This window comes from Zea mays, chromosome 1 (genome assembly GCF_902167145.1).
Source record: "Zea mays cultivar B73 chromosome 1, Zm-B73-REFERENCE-NAM-5.0, whole genome shotgun sequence".
Classification (NCBI taxonomy): domain Eukaryota; kingdom Viridiplantae; phylum Streptophyta; class Magnoliopsida; order Poales; family Poaceae; genus Zea; species Zea mays.
In genome coordinates this window covers 749,171-768,818 of record NC_050096.1, presented here as the reverse complement: position 1 = coordinate 768,818, position 19,648 = coordinate 749,171, and positions in this window count along the sequence as shown.

The window sequence follows — 19,648 nt, the reverse complement described above, 5'->3', positions numbered from 1 at the left end:
ATTCAAATTAGACCTTTTGAGAATTATGCACCAAACAAAAGTGAGATCTAGGGTTCAACATGATGCAACAATTCATACTCCCTTGGAGTTTGAGCTAATAGACTATAATTATAAATAAGATAACCACTTTTCTTCTATAGAAATGAGAGAGAGGAGATTGGGGAAGGATGAGAAAAGGGAAGTAACACCTGAATTTGTGAATATGAGCAAAGAAATTTTATACCCCCAAATTCAGGGTGTTACACTACTCCTCTACCTCTAGACATGCAGCTGTTTGGCTGAGGGGTTTGGTTTGCCAAAAGCACTAGCTGAGTCTAAAATCAAGTTTTAGCTTTTCAAGTTTTAGTATGATCTTTTTAAACTAAGTGAGTACCTAGCTAATCATACATGATATCAAACATTTTATCAATCAACATCTTTTTGTCAGTCACCTCATTTCCACTTATTACTCAATGCAGTACAATGGATCAAGCAGTCTCATTAGCTGTGAGAAGCAGATGATTCGAATCGAGTTTTTATCCTTGCAAGGTAAATCTAAACACACGACATGTAGGGGCACTCCGTCCCCACACACATCAACCGTCCCCATCGATTCCCCGTCAGCAGATCAGGGCTCACCGCCTTGGCGTACAATGCCTCACTGACCCCGACTGCCGTCGTGCAGTGACCGCACTTCTACCCACCATAACCGGAATGGGAGACCACGTCTCAGGTCGCGTGAGGGGTAAAGTCCACTGCCAGGTTCACTCAGGTACTAGGCTTACCGATTTACCATATTTCTCGGCATATGTTTAGTACGTTCAAACGCTTGACACAGGTATCCGCACGTTAATCCTTATTCCAATTTTCATCTCGTAGACCACGCGTCCCCATGGACCCGTGTCCACAGACCATCATCATTCTGTTATCAAAGTGGATACAACCAATTCCTGACCTCGCGCGAGTGCTAGAAAAATCACTCGACTTCTACCGAGATCCCTAATTAGCAAAGCCACTACTCGACCTAGTATACTAGTATCCATCTCAAAAGGAATCCTGAGTTCATACAACTAGGGTTTCAGACAACTCCTACACTTAAGTGCACAGTACAAGCCTACAAACATTAAGTGTAGTAAAATAGCATATATAAACGGTTATGCATAAAACCGGGGCTTGCCTTTTAATTTGACACTTAGATAGTGTTTGCTGGGGGAGGTACCCGCTTGGCGAGCATCCATTGATTAGGTCCATCCTTCCTTGGGTCGTCCACCGACTGCATCTTGTGGGTGGCACCACATCACTTGCACGATCGTCATCTCTCGGTCCTAAATGAGATGCAAGGTGCATATGTATGAATATAATGAAAAATAGCACAAGATACTTTAAGTACACGCTTAGCGAATTAAACACTAAGTAGCGAGACATCACAAGCAACCACACCCACTAGCGTTAGCTAACTACATATCGTCGAGCGCACAACATTACACCACTAAAAAGACGACAAACATTTTGGGTATTTACGCAACACAATACTACATCACAATTAACTAGAGAAAGAAACGTATAAAAACATGACATATATATTATCTCAAGCTTAGCCATGGTAATTCTATATGAATTTAGTGTTAACCAACCATTTTTAGCCAAAAAGGGTGAACTAACAATCAATTGAGCACATGCAGATTTTTAGGACAGCAGCACAGCAGCTACTTGTTCTAATCATAACTTTTCAAATATTAATGCAAAAATAGTAAACTATGACTTTCTGGAAAGTTTAGAAAGTGCTCTACAATTTTGGTATTTTCATCACAACATGATTCAACACTTAGCAAGGTCAAAAGGTGTCAACACAACAGCGCTGTCCAGATTTGGACAGATTCAGACTTGTGACTTTAAAAATTCATAACTGAAGATTCAGACATCCAAACAAAATGATTTAAGACTTTCTGGAAAGCTAATTAAATGTTCTACAAATTATTTATAAACATATCAAGGTGATTCCATATTTAACTAAAGATAAAAGACACTAGAAGACCTTGCTGTCCAGAATTGGACAGATTCAGTCTTCAGACTTTAAACATCCATAACTTAATCTTCAGACCACCAAAAATAGTGATCCAAGACTTTTTGGAAAGCTTGGCAATTGCACTACATAACTTTTATAATCACCAAGAAGTGATTCTGTGCTTAACTGAATCAAACAACGCAGTTTTCAAAATCTGTTCTGACGGTGGACAGAACACAGCAACCAAGTTGTAAACTTCATAACTCTTAAACCGTCAGGCCTTTAGTTATGAAATTTTAACACAAGCAAGATAAGAAAAGCATCTACAACTTTCTTATAATGACCATGAACAGATTGTAACATTAAATTGAACAAACAATACAGTTTCTGAAATCTGTACAGAATTTGGACAGATTCAGTTACTGAATTTGTGAACAGCATAACTCCTAAACGGTCAGGCTTATGCCTGTCAAGATAATAATGTTATCTACAACCCTTCTTGTCGGGGACCATAATTAGGGGTACCCTTAAGACGCCTAATTCTCAGCTGGTAACCCCCATCAGCATAAAGCTGCAGAGGCCTGATGGGTGCGATTAAGTCAGGGATCAGTCCATACGAGTGACTCGATCACGCTTCGCCCGAGCCTAGCCTCGGACAAGGGCAGCCGACCTGGAGGGACTTCCGTCTCGCCCGAGGCCCCCCCTTTTTTAACGGCGGGCGCATCTCCGGCTCGCCCGAGGCCTTGGCTTCGCTAAGAAGCAACCCTGACTAAATCGCCGCACCGACTGACCGAGTTGCAGGAGCATTTAACGCAAAGGTGGCCTGACACCTTTATCCTGACGCGCGCCCCCCGGCAGAGCCGAGGTGACCGCCGTCACTTCACTGCTCCACTGACCGGTCTGACAGAAGGACAGCGCCGCCTGCGCCACTCCGACTGCAGTGCCACTCGACAGAGTGAATCTGACAGGCAGTCAGGTCTTGCCAAAGGCGCCATAGGAAGCTCCGCTCCGCCCGACCCCAGGGCTCGGACTCGGGCTAAGACCCGGAAGACGGCGAACTCCGCTCCGCCCGACCCCAGGGCTCGGACTCGGGCTAAGACCCGGAAGACGGCGAACTCCGCTCCGCCCGACCCCAGGGCTCGGACTCGGGCTAAGACCCGGAAGACGGCGAACTCCGCTCCGCCCGACCCCAGGGCTCGGACTCGGGCTAAGACCCTGAAGACGACGAACTCCGCTTCGCCCGACCCCAGGGCTCGGACTCCGCCCTGGCCTCTGTCGAACGACCTCCGCCTCGCCCGACCCCGGGGGCTCGGGCTCGGCCTCGGCAACGGAAGACAGATTCGACCCCAGCTTCGGAGGAGCCCCCACGTCGCCCGGCCTCGTGCGCGGGCCCGCCACGTCAACAGGGAGCGCCATCATCACCCTACCCCGAGCTGACTCGGGCCGCGGAGAACAAGACCGGTGTCCCATCTGGCCAGCTCCGCCAGATAGGCAATGATGGCGCCCCGCGTGCCCTGTGACGACGGCGGCTCTCAGCTCCCTTACGGAAGCAGGGGGGCGTCAGCAAAGACTCGACCGCCCCGACAGCTGTCCCTCCGCCAAGCTCCGTTGCTCCTCCGACAGCCACGACATCACACCAGCAGGGTGCCAAGATCTCTCTGGCTGCCACATTGGCATGTACTTAGGGCGCTAGCTCTCCCTCCGCTAGACACGTAGCACTCTGCTACACCCCCATTGTACACCTGGATCCTCTCCTTACGCCTATAAAAGGAAGGACCAGGGCCTTCTTAGAGAAGGTTGGCCGCGCGGGACCGAGGACGGGACAGGCGCTCTCTTGGGGCCGCTCGCTTCCCTCACCCGCGTGGACGCTTGTAACCCCCCTACTGCAAGCGCACCTGACCTGGGCGCGGGACGAACACGAAGGCCGCGGGATCTCCACCTCTCTCACGCCCGTCTCCGGCCACCTCGCCTTTCCCCCCTTCGCGCTCGCCCACGCGCTCGACCCATCTGGGCTGGGGCACGCGGCACACTCACTCGTCGGCTTAGGGACCCCCCGGTATCGAAACGCCGACAGTTGGCGCGCCAGGTAGGGGCCTGCTGCGTGCTGACGAACAGCTTCCCGTCAAGCTCCAGATGGGCAGCCTCCAGCAACCTCTCCGGTCCGGGACGGTGCTCCGTTTCGGGAGTCTTGAGTTCATGTCCTTCGACGGCAGCTACGACATGATACTCCTTCCACCGCCGCGCGACAACGACAATGGCGGCCGACATCCCGCCCGCCGGCGGCGGAACCGACGACATCTTCCCCGCGCGGTGGAAGAACAACATTCGAGCTCGCCCCGTCCTCTCCCCCGCCAACGGAGGAGGAGGCGGGGCAACCAAGGCCAAGCGGGAGGCCGCGCTTCGTCGGCCGTCGAGCGAATCGACATCCCCAGCGCCCCGACGGAAGGCACGCCGGGCGTCGACCTCGCGTTCGAGACGAAGGCGAGCGCCGTCCCCCCGCGACACGCTGATCCCAAGCAAGAAGACGACGCCAGCGCGCTCGCGGAAAGCTTGCAGGACGTCGCCCTCGTACCTGAGACGACGGTGCAACCAGTCCCCGATGTGACTACGTCGCTCCTCGTCGACCAAAAGGTACTGACTAACTCCCATCTTACGTCATTTCGACTCGGCCTCAACCCGCCTAGCAACCTTGCTTTAGCGGGCGCTCTCATTGAGGCGAGTGCAACCCCACTGGGGTTTCGTATGTGGTCGCCTTGGGACCGATTGATGGACGTCTCGACCTATGGGCCCTCTGGGTCCGAGGAAGATGACGATCCCAGCATCTGTTGGGATTTCTCTGGATTTGGCGACCCCAGTGCCATGCGGGACTTCATGACCGCATGTGACTACTGCCTCTCCGACTGTTCTGACGGTAGCCGCAGCCTTGACGACGAGGACTGCGGCCCAAGCCGCGAATGTTTCCACGTCGAGCTAGGGGATCCCTCCGAAGGCAACCATCTTGGCATGCCGGAGGATGGTGATATTCCTAGGCCGGTGCCTCGCGCCGACATCCCGCGGGAGCTAGCTGTGGTCCCCGTTTCGGCGGGGGGTCACGACCCACAGCTCGAGCAAGTCCGTGGGGCGCAGGCCAGGCTCGACGAGGGAGCAGGAGCGCTTGAGCCGATCCGTCGGGACGTCGGGCAGGTATGGGCGGGCCAACCCCCGGCCGGAGAAATACGTCACCTGCCCCAAGGTCTCCAGCACCGCGTCGCCAACGATGTCAGGGTCAGGCCGCCGCCCGCCTCCAGCGGGGTTGGTCAGAACCTGGCAGCCGCAGCGATGCTCCTCCGCGCGATGCCGGAGCCATCAACTACCGAGGGTCGGCGAATCCAGGGAGAGCTCAAGAATCTCCTGGAAGGCGCTGCGGCCCGACGGGCCGAGAGCACTGCCTCCCGAAGGCAGGGATACCCCTCGGAACCTCATGCCGCGACTTCCCGATTCATGCGGGAAGCCTCGGTCTACACCGGGCGCACGCGCAACACCGCGCCTGCGGCCCCGGGCCACCTCGGCAACGAGCACCATCGTCGCGACCGTCGGGCCCACCTCGACGATAGGGTGCGCCGAGGCTACCACCCCAGGCGTGGGGGACGCTATGACAGCGGGGAGGATCGGAGTCCCTCGCTCGAACCACCCGGTCCGCAGGCCTTCAGTCGGGCCATCCGACGGGCGCCATTCCCGACCCGGTTCCGACCCCCAACTACTATCACAAAGTACTCGGGGGAAACGAGACCAGAACTGTGGCTCGCGGACTACCGCCTGGCCTGCCAACTGGGTGGAACGGACGACGACAACCTCATCATCCGTAACCTCCCCCTGTTCCTCTCCGACACTGCTCGCGCCTGGTTGGAGCACCTGCCTCCGGGGCAGATCTCCAACTGGGACGACTTGGTCCAAGCCTTCGCCGGCAATTTCCAGGGCACATACGTGCGCCCCGGGAATTCCTGGGACCTTCGAAGCTGTCGGCAACAGCCGGGAGAGTCTCTCCAGGACTACATCCAGCGATTCTCGAAGCAGCGCACCGAGCTGCCCAACATCACCGACTCGGATGTCATCGGCGCGTTCCTCGCCGGCACCACCTGCCGCGACCTGGTGAGCAAGTTGGGTCGCAAGACCCCCACCAGGGCGAGCGAGCTGATGGACATCGCCACCAAGTTCGCCTCTGGCCAGGAGGCGGTCGAGGCTATCTTTCGAAAGGACAAGCAGCCCCAGGGCCGCCCATCGAAAGAGGCTCCTGAGGCGTCTACTCCGCGCGGCGCCAAGAAGAAGGGCAAGAAGAAGTCGCAATCAAAACGCGACGCCGCTGACGCGGACCTTGTCGCCGCCGCCGAATACAAGAACCCTCGGAAGCCCCCCGGAGGTGCTAACCTCTTCGACAAGATGCTCAAGGAGCCATGCCCCTATCATCAGGGGGCCGTTAAGCATACCCTCGAGGAGTGCGTCATGCTTCGGCGCCACTTCCACAGGGCCGGGCCACCCGCAGAGGGTGACAGGGCCCGCGACGACGACAAGAACGAAGATCACCAAGCAGGAGAGTTCCCCAAGGTCCGCGACTGCTTCATGATCTACGGTGGGCATGCAGCGAATGCCTCGGCTCGGCATCGCAAGCAAGAGCGCCGGGAGGTCTGCTCGGTGAAGGTGGCGGCGCCAGTCTACCTAGACTGGTCCGACAAGCCCATCACCTTCGACCAGACCGACCACCCCGACCACGTGCCGAGCCCGGGGAAATACCCGCTCGTCGTCGACCCCATCATCGGCGACGTCAGTCTCACCAAGGTCCTGATGGATGGGGGCAGCTGTCTCAACATCATCTACGCCGAGACCCTCAGGCTCCTGCGCGTCGATCTGTCCTCCATCCGGGCAGGCGCTGCGCCCTTCCACGGGATCATCCCTGGGAAGCGCGTCCAGCCCCTCGGACGACTCGACCTCCCCGTCTGCTTCGGAACGCCCTCCAACTTCCGAAGGGAGACCTTGACGTTCGAGGTGGTCGGGTTCCGAGGAACCTACCACGCGGTACTGGGGAGGCCATGCTACGCGAAGTTCATGGCCGTCCCCAACTACACCTACCTGAAGCTCAAGATGTCGGGCCCCAACGGGGTCATCACCGTTGGACCCACGTACAAACACGCGTTCGAATGCGACGTGGAGTGCGTGGAGTACGCCGAGGCCCTCGCCGAGTCCGAGGCCCTCATCGCCGACCTGGAGAACCTCTCCAAAGAGGTGCCAGATGTGAAGCGTCATGCCGGCAACTTCGAGCCAGCGGAGACGGTCAAGGTCGTCCCTCTCGACCCCAGTGGCGACACCTCCAAGCAGATCCGGATCGGTTCCGGGCTCGACCCCAAATAGAAAGCAGTGCTCGTCGACTTTCTCCGCGCAAACGCCGACGTCTTTGCGTGGAGTCCCTCGGACATGCCCGGCATACCGAGGGATGTCGCCGAGCACTCGCTGGATATTCGGGCCGGAGCCCGACCCGTCAGGCAGCCTCTGCGCCGGTTCGACGAGGAGAAGCGCAGAGCGATAGGCGAGGAGATCCACGAGCTAATGGCAGCAGGGTTCATCAAAGAGGTATTCCATCCCGAATGGCTTGCCAACCCTGTGCTTGTGAGGAAGAAAGGGGGGAAATGGCGGATGTGCGTAGACTACACTGGTCTCAACAAAGCATGTCCGAAGGTTCCCTACCCTCTACCTCGCATCGATCAGATCGTGGATTCCACTGCTGGGTGCGAAACCCTGTCCTTCCTCGATGCCTACTCAGGGTATCACCAAATCCGGATGAAAGAGTCCGACCAGCTCGCGACTTCTTTCATCACGCCCTTCGGCATGTACTGCTATGTCACCATGCCGTTCGGTTTGAGGAATGCGGGCGCAACGTACCAGCGGTGCATGAACCATGTGTTCGGCGAACACATCGGCCGCACAGTCGAGGCCTACGTCGATGACATCGTAGTCAAGACAAGGAAGGCTTCCGACCTCCTCTCCGACCTTGAAGTGACATTCCGATGTCTCAAGGCGAAAGGAGTCAAGCTCAATCCCGAGAAGTGTGTCTTCGGGGTGCCCCGAGGCATGCTCCTGGGGTTCATCGTCTCCGAGCGAGGCATCGAAGCCAACCCGGAGAAGATCGCAGCCATCACAAGCATGGGACCCATCAAGGACTTAAAAGGCGTACAGAGGGTCATGGGATGCCTCGCGGCCCTGAGCCGCTTCATCTCACGCCTCGGCGAAAGAGGTTTGCCTCTGTACCGCCTCTTAAGGAAGACCGAGTGTTTCGCTTGGACCCCTGAGGCCGAGGAAGCCATCGGGAACCTGAAGGCGCTCCTTACAAAGGCGCCTATCTTGGTGCCCCCAGCTGATGGAGAAGCCCTCTTGGTCTACGTCGCCGCTACTACTCAGGTGGTTAGCGCCACGATTGTGGTCGAGAGGCCAGAGGAAGGGCATGCATTGCCCGTTCAGAGGCCAGTCTACTTCGTCAGCGAGGTACTGTTCGAGACCAAGATCCGCTACCCACAAGTTCAGAAGCTGCTGTATGCTGTGATCCTGACGAGGCGGAAGCTACGACATTACTTCGAGTCTCATCCGGTAACTGTGGTGTCATCCTTCCCCCTGGGGGAGATCATCTAGTGCCGAGAGGCCTCGGGCAGGATCGCAAAGTGGGCGGTGGAAATCATGGGCGAAACAATCTCATTTGCCCCTCGGAAGGCCATCAAGTCCCAGGTGTTGGCGGACTTCGTAGCTGAATGGGTCGACACCCAGCTGCCGACGGCTCCGATCCAACCGGAGCTCTGGACCATGTTTTTCGACGGGTCGCTGATGAAGACGAGAGCCGGCGCGGGCCTGCTCTTCATCTCACCCCTCAGGAAGCACCTACGCTACGTGCTACGCCTCCATTTCCCGGCGTCCAACAATGTGGCAGAGTACGAGGCTCTGGTCAACGGGTTGCGGATCGCCATCGAGCTAGGGGTCAGACGCCTCGACGCCCGCGGTGACTCGCAGCTCGTCATCGACCGAGTCATGAAGAACTCCCACTGCCGCGACCCGAAGATGGAGGCCTACTGCGATGAGGTTCGACGCCTGGAAGACAAGTTCTACGGGCTCGAGCTCAACCACATCGCTCGACGCTACAACGAGACTGCGGACGAGCTGGCTAAAATAGCCTCGGGGCGAACAACGGTTCCCCCGGACGTCTTCTCCCGGGATCTGCATCAACCCTCCGTCAAGATCAACGACGCTCCCGAGCCCGAGGAATTCTCGGCACAGCCCAAGGCACCCTCGGCACAACCCGAGGCACCCTCGGCACAGCCCGAGGCGCCCTCGGCTCAGCCCGAGGCGTCCGTGGTCCAGCCCAAGGTACCCTCGGCCCCCGAGGGCGAGGCACTGGACGTCGAGGAGGAGCAGAGCGGGGCCACGCCTGATCGAAACTGGCAGGCCCCGTACCTGCGATATCTCTGCCAGGGAGAGCTACCCCTCGACCAAGCCGAGGCTCGGCGGGTAGCACGACGCGCCAAGTCATTCGTCTTGCTGGGCGATGAGGAGGAGCTCTACCACCGAAGCCCCTCGGGCATCCTCCAGCGATGCATCTCCATCGCCGAAGGTCAGGAACTCCTGCAAGAAATACACTCGGGGGCTTGCGGGCATCATGCAGCGCCTCGAGCCCTTATCGGGAATGCTTTCCGGCAAGGCTTCTACTGGCCAACGGCGGTGGCTGACGCCACTAGAATTGTCTGCACCTGCGAAGGGTGCCAATTCTATGCGAAGCAGACCCACCTGCCCGCTCAAGCTCTGCAGACGATACCCATCACATGGCCCTTTGCTGTATGGGGTCTGGACCTCGTCGGTCCCTTGCAGAAGGCGCCCGGGGGCTACACGCACCTGCTGGTCGCCATCGACAAATTCTCCAAGTGGATTAAGGTCCGACCCCTGAACAGCATCAGGTCCGAGCAGGCAGTGGCATTCTTCACCAACATCATCCATCGCTTCGGGGTCCCAAACTCCATCATCACCGACAACGGTACCCAGTTCACCGGCAAAAAATTCTTGGATTTTTGCGAGGATCACCACATCCGGGTGGACTGGGCCGCCGTGGCCCATCCCATGTCGAATGGGCAAGTGGAGCGTGCCAACGGCATGATTCTGCAAGGGCTCAAGCCCCGGATCTACAACGGCCTCAACAAGTTCGGCAAGCGATGGATGAAGGAACTCCCCTCGGTGCTCTGGAGCCTGAGGACGACGCCAAGCCGAGCCACGGGTTTCACGCCGTTCTTCCTGGTCTACGGGGCCGAGGCCATCTTGCCCACTGACCTGGAATACGGCTCCCCGAGGACGAGGGCCTACAATGATCAAAGCAACCAAGCTAGCCGAGAAGACTCACTGGACCAGCTGGAAGAGGCTCGGGACAAGGCCTTACTACACTCGGCGCGGTACCAGCAGTCCCTGCGATGCTACCACGCCCGAGGGGTCCGGTCCCAAGACCTCCAGGTGGGCGACCTGGTGCTTCGACTGCGGCAAGACGCCCGAGGGAGGCACAAGCTCACGCCCCCCTGGGAAGGGCCATTCGTCATCGCCAAAGTTCTGAAGCCCGGAACATACAAGCTGGCCAACAATCAAGGCGAGATCTACGGCAACGCTTGGAACATCAAACAGCTACGTCGCTTCTACCCTTAAGATGTTTTCAAGTCGTTCATATACCTCGCACCCACGCAAAGTTTAGTCATCAAGGAAGGGTCGGCCTCGCCTCGGCAAAGCCCGACCCTCCCTCGGGGGCTAAAAGGGGGGAGACCCCCTCTGCGTCGAATTTTTTCCTCGAAAAAAGATCTCTTTTTAGCAGAATTTCTTTCGTGCTTTTTGACTACTTCGAAAAGCGGATCCTGGAAACGACGGAGTACACGTAAGCAGCCAAGGCTGACCGAGCCGAGGGACTCCTACGCCTCCGGGATACGGATACCTCACTCATCACCTTCTGCGATAAGTAACTCGCGTTCGGATAAAGTGACTCCGTGGACCGGACAAGTCTTTACGTTCGGAAGCTCTTCTGCCGAAGCGGTCCTTCAAGCTTTCTCGACTGAGTCGGAGACAGGGCCTCATGGACGGGCGAAAGTACGCGTAAGCGGCAAGGCCGACCGAGCCGAGGGACTCCCACGCCTCTGGGATACGGATACCTCACTCATCACCTTCCGCGAGAAGCAACTCTCGCCCGCACAAACATCCCTGTTACCGACGAAAAGTCCAGATGCTCGGAATAAGAGGAAAAAAGGCGCAGCTTTACAGCGCAGCGAGGGTGTGTTTTCCGGCCTCGGCAGCCGCAGAAGGCACACGCTACAAGACAATCTGATCCTGCAGGCTCGGGTCTTCACGCTGAAGGGGGCTGTAGCACCCTCGGCATCGACGACACCTTCAGCGAGGTCCGACCCAGCCTCGGACGACGACGCGGTCCAGGGACTTCTCCGGGAATCCGGCCCGAGCAGGCGGCTCGGCCGGTTACCCTTGGGGCCTCGGCCGACCATCTTCCAAGGGCGCCAGCCCGGCCCGAGGCCTCGGCTGATCGACTCCGGCGTCGGCCCCCGCTGACGGACAACCCGGCTAGGCTCCGGCCAACCAGGTTCCCATTTTCGAGCCAACTCCGCCTCTGTTCGTACTGATATCGCTACCCCTGGCCTCGGCTCATCGAAGAGCGGCCAAGGGGTCCCTTTAACTAAGCTAGAGGAGCCTCCGACAATAAGGCCGATCGAGCCGAGGGACTCCTACGCCTCCGGGATACGGATACCTCACTCGTCACCTTGACACGGGGCGACTCATGCTTGGTGAAGCGATTCAGATAATCGACAGGCGAGACTTAGTGCTCGAAAATGAGGAAAAACACGGCTCGTGCCGAAATTACATACATGTTCAGGCCTCGACAGCCACAATGAACAAAAACACTGGCATTCAAAGTGCCATTACAAACGGAACTCCGGTTCCGTCCCCGCGGGTACGAGCGACCTCGAACCTGCGGGGTGGCGAACATCGGGAGGTTCGCCAGTGACCTCTGTAGCAGCAGCCATGGTCCCGGGTGGACGCGGCCACCGGAGGGCTCTTGTTCACGGTCCCGCTCAAGGGACGCGAACCGGCCATCAAAGCCAAAGAGCGGGCCGCTCCCAAGTGCTCCGGCAGATCCTCGCTACCGTCCTCGCCGCGAATGCGAGGGAAAGGACGGAATGTTGCATCCTAGCTGGACAGCAACAGTTCGCCTTCCCCGGCATGACTGGAGGACGTCTCCGTCGCAGCGCGGGAGGACGATTGCCACCACCAGAAGCTGGAAGAGGAGGTGGTTCGCCGACCCGCGCAGGAGGTAGAGCCCCGGCTCACCTCGCTCCCCGCCCCAGCGAGGATGACGAACACCCCCGATGCTGAGGGCGGGATCACAGCCTGGCTTGCCTCTCCCCATCCAGGAGCTGGAGGTCACCGTCTTGGGTGACCACCGGCGGAGGGGAACAACCAGGCTGCGTGATGAAAATCCTTGAAGCCGAACGATGGCTGAAAGGTACCAACTCCCATGGAGTTGCGTTCCTCCAGCGAGGAGGCGGAAAGACGGCGGATACCCCCCATCCGGGGGCTTGGAAGATGGAAAGACACGACGCATAAGGGAGGAAGAAGACATGGTTGCCTTCCGAAAGGGGTCGCCCTCCTTTTAAAGGCAACTCTCCCTACGTGCGCCCCCAAACGCCACGGGCTGAGTCTTCTCCAACACGCTCCAAGGCCCTCCCCTGCGGCTCGGGGGCTGGGTCCCGCATGTCATGCAAACCGGCTCCGAGCAGAAGAAGCCAAACCGCCGCGCGTGGTGCACACAACCGCCCAGCGGTTACAAGCGACCCCCACTTTTGCCCAGACCAACGGGCGGAAGGGCGGGCAGCCATGCAGGCGACAAGCAACCGCGCCAGGTGGACGCGCTTCTCCGACTTCTGACACGCCAGCTTGGAGGCCCAGGCCCACGCGTCACGCGACCAGCGCGCCAGTTGCTGCATGCAAGCAACCGCACCGCCACTTGCGCCACCGTCGCACCTCTTCGGTTGCGGAACCTATGCCGCGACTCGAGGCGACCCAGCGCACGACCCAGCAGCGCCAGCCTGGCGCGACGGTCAATGCGGCCGAAAGTGGGTCGGCAGTAATGACGGTGGCAGGCGGGCGGGAGCAGCAGTCACGTCGTCAGCCAGGCTCACGTCCCATCTAAGGGCAGCAAGAGAGCCTCCTCCCACGGCGTGAAGACGGTGCGCCCGTGATCCGTTCCTCGAACGGCTCGCGCACGCGCAGCGGCCGCCCCGCCAACCACTCGCCCTGTCGCATTAACTCCGCGGCGGGACAGGCGGTGCCTCTGGCAGGAGAAGCGGGCGACGCTTCGCCTTCGCCGCAATAACCGCGCCAAAAAAGGTACGCCACGTCGTTCGATTTCGTATCCTTTTCCTTTTTTCCTCTTTCTCTATCTCTTGCAACAGGGACCGGGAAAGGGGGATACCCCGAAAAGGATCCTTCCCTGTGAAGGAACCGGGCTCCGAGCCCCCCCTACTGATCAGAGGTTCGAAGGCTGGCCCTCCGAAGGGTTCAAAAGTCGCCTCAGATCGCGTGGGCCCGACACCCACTACTGGTCAGGGGTTCGAAGGCCGGCCCCCCGAAGGGCTCCATGGCCGCCTCAGGCTACTCGGGCTCCGCGCCCATTACTGATCAGGGGTTCGAAGGCTGGCCCCCGAAGGGTTCACAGTCGCCTCAGACGCCGAGCGAGGGATGACCAGGGGTACGTTCGATACATAACCGAGGCTCGGGCTGCGCTCCCGAGGTACCCTAGGACATTTCCGAGACCAGCGGGAGCGATCTTGTAACGGAATCCCATCGGAGGGAGGCATCGAGCCCTCGGACCCCGTCGCCAGGGGACCGGGTCCGGCAGATCACCCGCAGGTACTTTTGGGCGTGCCTCTGGGCCCCTAGCCGACCCCCAACGAACGGGGCACGGACGTCCACTCGGATTACCCGCTTGCAGCTCACCGGAGACACCATGTTCGGTGCCCATCGAAGGTAACATGGCGCACTCCCCCCCTCCTCCTTGCGGAAAGGCGACGTAGGGGCGTATGTAAAAAGCCGAGTCTGTCCCTGATCGCCCTCTCGCCCTGTGCGGAGGCTCAGGGGCTGCTCTCGCAAACCCGGCTCCGGCCGAACCGTTGACAGCGTCAACATACCAGCCCGAGAACTTGGGCCCCGACCGTGCACCCAGGCTACGGCCAGTTCGCATGAGGGAACAACCAGACCAGCCGAAGCGTTACGCAAGGCATTAAGACCTCGAAGGAGTGAAACCACTCCTTCGAGGCCTCGGGGGCTACACCCGGCGGGTGCGCTCGCGCGCACCCACCGGAACAAAATGCAACCGAGAAAGGCTGGTCCCCTTGCAAAAAAGTGCGACGAAAGCCTCCAAGCGAGTGCTAACACTCCCTTCGAGGCTCGGGGGCTACTGTCGGGGACCATAATTAGGGGTACCCTCAAGACGCCTAATTCTCAGCTGGTAACCCCCATCAGCATAAAGCTGCAGAGGCCTGATGGGTGCGATTAAGTCAGGGATCAGTCCATACGAGTGACTCGATCACGCTTCGCCCGAGCCTAGCCTCGGACAAGGGCAGCCGACCTCGAGGGACTTCCGTCTCGCCCGAGGCCCCCCCTTTTTTAACGGTGGGCGCATCTCCGGCTCGCCCGAGGCCTTGGCTTCGCTAAGAAGCAACCCTGACTAAATCGTCGCACCGACTGACCGAGTTGCAGGAGCATTTAACGCAAAGGTGGCCTGACACCTTTATCCTGACGCGCGCCCCCCGGCAGAGCCGAGGTGACCGCCGTCACTTCACTGCTCCACTGACCGGTCTGATAGAAGGACAGCGCTGCCTGCACCACTCCGACTGCAGTGCCACTCGACAGAGTGAGTCTGACAGGCAGTCAGGTCTTGCCAAAGGCGCCATAGGAAGCTCCGCTCCGCCCGACCCCAGGGCTCGGACTCGGGCTAAGACCCGGAAGACGGCGAACTCCGCTCCGCCCGACCCCAGGGCTCGGACTCGGGCTAAGACCCGGAAGACGGCGAACTCCGCTCCGCCCGACCCCAGGGCTCGGACTCGGGCTAAGACCCGGAAGACGGCAAACTCCGCTCCGCCCGACCCTAGGGCTTGGACTCGGGCTAAGACCCGGAAGACGGCGAACTCCGCTCCGCCCGACCCCAGGGCTCGGACTCGGGCTAAGACCCGGAAGACGGCGAACTCCGCTCCGCCCGACCCCAGGGCTCGGACTCGGGCTAAGACCCGGAAGACGGCGAACTCCGCTCCGCCCGACCCCAGGGCTCGGACTCGGGCTAAGACCCTGAAGACGACGAACTCCGCTTCGCCCGACCCCAGGGCTCGGACTCCGCCCTGGCCTCTGCCGAACGACCTCCGCCTCGCCCGACCCCGGGGGCTCGGGCTCGGCCTCGGCAACGGAAGACAGATTCGACCCCAGCTTCGGAGGAGCCCCCACGTCGCCCGGCCTCGGGCGCGGGCCCGCCACATCAACAGGGAGCGCCATCATCACCCTACCCCGAGCCGACTCGGGCCGCGGAGAACAAGACCGGTGTCCCATCTGGCCAGCTCCGCCAGATAGGCAATGATGGCGCCCCGCGTGCCCTGTGACGACGGCGGCTCTCAGCTCCCTTACGGAAGCAGGGGGACATCAGCAAAGACTCGACCGCCCTGACAGCTGTCCCTCCGCCAAGCTCCGTTGCTCCTCCGACAGCCACGACATCACACCAGCAGGGTGCCAAGATCTCTCCGGCTGCCACATTGGCATGTACTTAGGGCGCTAGCTCTCCCTCCGCTAGACATGTAGCACTCTGCTACACCCCCATTGTACACCTGGATCCTCTCCTTACGCCTATAAAAGGAAGGACCAGGGCCTTCTTAGAGAAGGTTGGCCGCGCGGGACCGAGGACGGGACAGGCGCTCTCTTGGGGCCGCTCGCTTCCCTCACCCGCGTGGACGCTTGTAACCCCCCTACTACAAGCGCACCCGACCTGGGCGCGGGACGAACACGAAGGCCGCGGGATCTCCACCTCTCTCACGCCCGTCTCCGGCCACCTCGCCTTTCCCCCCATCGCGCTCGCCCACGCGCTCGACCCATCTGGGCTGGGGCACGCGGCACACTCACTCGTCGGCTTAGGGACCCCCCGGTCTCGAAACGCCGACACTTCTATATAACTTTTCTACAGAAAACATGATTTGGTTCATCAAACAAACAGCACAACTAAAACAGTGCGTGCAGCCCAAAACAGCAATCAATAAATTTCAGCTCACATATAATTCAAGAATCGCCGCGTTCGAGAGACTTGAATTACTCTAGCACTTTACCATTTTTTTTGAGTTAGATTAATTAAATGAGGACTAGCAAGTAGACTTACAAATTTTATCCAAATCATTTAGTGCACTAAAATTACTACAACCAATTAACCACACATTCTTCACGATAATCACCCAACAGTTTGCGTTTTAATTTAGACATCACATGAGCACTGCTACTTTTTATCCATGACCATAACCATACACATTTAGACCACAACAAGCAATTCACCGTGACTACGAGCTTAACTAAAGTCATCTAACGAGTTGATTAATCAAAGGAATGGCATAGCCCGCCATACGACATACACGTCGGCTTGCCTATTATTGCCGCAATCCGAGACACAACATATACTACAACATTTTTATAAACCCACAGATTCACAAGTATATTCGCACACCGACCAAATCATACGAATCGTAAACTACTAGTCTCCAACTCACAATCACCATGCATTTACTTCCCAATCATGAACACATACATGTTTATCATACGAACAGAGCATTTCAATAATTATCCTAAAACAATTAACTCCATTACACAACTCATACCACAAACCTACTTGACTTGCTTGAAGTGTCTACTCGAATCCGTGAGCACAATCACACATTATATGCGAAGCATAATTTAACGAACACAAAATACGCATCGACTCGATTCGACTTATAAATATTGAGAAAGCGATGACTACTTCGGCATGTCACCACCTCTCTAATTAAGCAAACACAATTTCCTACTTATATCGACCGAACATTCGTGTCGAGCACACCTTATGTTACCTTGTCTCGCATACAGCCATGGGGCGGCGTGCACTCGAGACATTTCCGTTAATTTTAACGCCATCACTACTACAATGCATCTCAGCACACACAATCATCCACAGACTCGCCATTCGTATAAACTTGACAGACATTTTTAATTCTTGTCGACACCTCAGACAAACACAACTCGGCGACCCTCAATTTTTTCTACGCAACCATGCCACCTAACGCAACACTTGATGTAACCCACTTCGACACACTCACGCATACGTGTCCCCATTGTATTCTCAGGACCAATTTTTACACAATTATTTATGACAATGTTTATTGACTACACAAGTGAAACACTAACCGATCATTCGCACATCTTATCTTAAAAACACTAATCACATGTCACATAAATTATATTTTCGATCCATTCTGTCCTATACCACGATGAATACATAAAATATTTTTACATAGACGAACATCTTAGCCGACTGCGGAAATTATCAAGCATGTTTTACGCTTTATTAAATTTACCACAGCTAACACACTACTTTACGACGAAGTGCTTTAGCAAACAATTAATACATCTGTGACCAATCTCTATGACGCACAAAAGAACTATTGTGGCACACAAACACTTGTTGGCATTCCAATCGCAAACACATCTACGCGTACCACTTTCTCCTCCATGAATTTTAATTCGCATACAACATATTCACATACATATATATACATGACAATGACAAATGTGCAAGTAAGTCAGTCCCATGGATTCAACCTGAACAAGTCGGGATTTAGCCGCATGGACTGTCCACAAGGCTCAGCGTTTCGTCGAATGGGCAGGGCGCGAAGCGCGACGTCGACCGTTAGCTGTGAAAACACACACGTTTGTTGGCGACAGACCATCGAACATTACAAACGCTAAAAAATAGCGAGGACAGCGGGGGGGTTTCTCACCACGAGTTTCGACGGCGCGATTGGGGGCTGCGCAAAACAGCGACCAACCGGTGAGCGTCGACGGTGCTGCAACAACACGTCTCCCTTGACATTTTGCCGAACACTTGGCACGCGCGCAGCGGTGGCAGCGAGACGAAACAAGATCGGCATAGGGTATGTTGTTTTGTGGGGAAGAGAGGAGGAGGTTGGGGCTGTCCGTGGGAGAGGGGCTCGGCCTACAGCCACCACGGCTGGGCGCTACGGCGTCGAGCAGATCCCTGCGCGCTTGCGCCCTTGGAGTAGGGGGCTGGACAACCATGGGAGAGAGGGCAGAGCTACTGCGTTCCAGGGATCCAAGCGCCAGGGGGTGAGCTCGGGCTTGAGCCATGGAGCAGGGAGGGCGCTGCTTGGGGGCTCGGCTGGGGGAGAGAACTTCGGCTCTGCAGCAAGGAACAGAGGGAGGCGGCTACGGGGAAGGGACGCTCGGCCCTGGCAGAGCTCCGAGCGATGGGGCCCAGAGTGGAGGGCGCCATGGGAGGGGAGGAGCCGAGCTCCCGTCTGCCAACGCCGTGGAGAAGGGTAGGATGCCATGGGCAGGGAGCGTGCAGAGCTGCTGTTCGGCTGGTACAGTAGAGGGAGAAACATGCTGGCAGCTGATGCCGTGAACCAGGGAGGAAGAGGGGTGTCGGCTGCCTGGGCGCCGAGCGCCATGGCGAGGAGAAGTCGAGCTCCCTGCCTGCCGCCGTGCAGAACCAGAGAAGGGATGGCATGGGCTGCTGCCGTGTGGGAGAAGACAGAGGAAAAGATAGTGGCGGCTAGGGAGAATAGAGGGGTGGGAATGAAAAATGGCCAAGTGAGCACCCCTATTTATAGAAGACGGCTAGGGTTAGGGTTTCCTTAGTGGGCCTAATGGACTGGGTTTTAAATGGGCTTGGCCCGAAACATGAAATCGAGCTGCGTTAAATTATTTCCGGAATAAAAATGCTTCTGCGGAATCCGTCTGTACGCAGAAACAGAGCAAAATAGAGTTCTGACGAACGGACGATTGAGCGATTAATTCGATCGAGAGTTTGGTTTGACTTTGCTCGAAAATAATTCCCTACGCGTGATTTGAAAATAATTCGTCCTGAGATTCGATCGGCTTTGGATTTTTAGTCGGAGAAGGCGAATCGTGATATTTTAAAATTGTTGTCGATACGGGGTTTTGAGTTCGGTTCGGCCATGAGATATTTAGCCGAGTCGGATAAAATTGATTTGATGACGACATATTAAGCATTCCGTTTGAGAGTACGGAGTCGGATTAAAATAGTCAGACATCGATCTAAGTTCGAGGAATTAGACTAGGGCTCAGATCAATAACAGTCGTCGAGAGTTTGATTAAATGAGCTTTAGATGAGATTTATAATTCGAGATAGATTATCAAGTTCGCATTCGTGCCGAGAATTAAAAGTTTTAACAGGCTCCAAAATTGGCCTTCTGTGAGATTGAGAAACTCCGAATTCAGTGAAACATAAATGAATAGTCTGGATAATCAGAGACATACACGAGCGAGAAAGAGAAATTTTTACTGAGCATCCGAGAT